This window comes from Pseudophryne corroboree, chromosome 2 (genome assembly GCF_028390025.1).
Source record: "Pseudophryne corroboree isolate aPseCor3 chromosome 2, aPseCor3.hap2, whole genome shotgun sequence".
Classification (NCBI taxonomy): Eukaryota; Metazoa; Chordata; class Amphibia; order Anura; family Myobatrachidae; genus Pseudophryne; species Pseudophryne corroboree.
In genome coordinates, this window is record NC_086445.1 from 1,002,332,418 (window position 1) to 1,002,334,002 (window position 1,585).

Sequence of the window (1,585 nt, forward strand, 5' to 3'; positions counted from 1 at the left end):
GAATTAACACACTCCTATACTATAATACAGAATTAGACACACTCCTATACTATAATGCAGAATTAGGCACAGTCCTATACTATAATACAGAATTAGCACAGTCCTATACAACAATGCAGAATTAGGCACACTCCTATACTATAATGCAGAATTAGCACACTCCTATACTATAATGCAGAATTAGCACACTCCTATACTATAATGCAGAATTAGCACACTCCTATACTATAATGCAGAATTAGCACACTCCTATACTATAATGCAGAATTAGCACACTCCTATACTATAATGCAGAATTAGCACACTTCTATACTATAATACAGAATTAGCACATTCCTATACTATAATGCAGAATTAGCACACTCCTATACTATAATGCAGAATTAGCACACTCCTATACTATAATACAGAATTAGGCACACTCCTATACTATAATACAGAATTAGCACACTCCTATACTATAATGCAGAATTAGCACACTCCTATACTATAATGCAGAATTAGCACACTCCTATACTGTTATGCAGAATTAGAATTGTGCACACTCCTATTATATAATGCAGATTATATATAAATATTATTAAAGGATTTGTATTACTGCTCCTACATATGGGATGACAAAATGAAACTCCTTGGTGTCTAATTTAAGTTATAGAAATAAAAATAGTTGTTATAAACAAAATGAATTACATTACATTTAATAGCAGGCTCAGTAGCATTTGGCTTTCTCTAGCTGCTGACTGGCCGGGTGTGCTGCGACTTATAGTTCCACATCATCAGCAAATGTCCCTGGTTGTCTCCTATTACTGGTGATTACACCAGGGGCAATATGATTTGCTAGTTACGGAGAGGTGGTTTAAATTCCCACCAAGAGGATAATTGTATCTTGTAAAATTGGTTTAAAGGGGTATAAGGAGGGTATTATTATTATTATTATTATTATTATTATTATTATTAATAATAATAATAATAATAATAATAATATAGGGTATTTATCAGCAATATATACTAACTCTTGCTGGTATATGTAGATTTGCCTGATGATTGTCACTGCATTATTTAACAGTCAATATTAAATTAAATAAATTACCTGAAAATGGGAAAATCTCACCGATAGGGGAAAAATATACACAGTAACTATTAAGGTGCCCACCTACAGCCCCTCTTATTGGGCTTCTCTATATAAGTCAGATACAAGTCTCCTTTTGCAATACTCTCCTGTTCCCTGTATATATCATCCATAAGTGTCTGCTCTATCACACAGGCATTTACAGTATCACAAGTTTAGCTCTAAGTGAAACTCGAAAGTCTTCCAGGTATCTGGTCAATAAATAGATTTTGGATTTGTTGCCAAGTCCCAATTTCCTGGCCGAATGGTGAAGGATCCAGACAGGGGCAGAATGGTCACTTGTTGCCCAGGTCTCTCTCCCGAGAGCTGGAGGGGTACTGGGGTGACTCCTCTATGACCCGCTGATAGGCTGACCCCTCTCATAAGGGACTCAGTAGATGCACACCTCCCAGCGACCCTGTCTGGGGACATCAGACAGACAAGGGTTACAGGATCCTGGTGATCCACCACCTTATA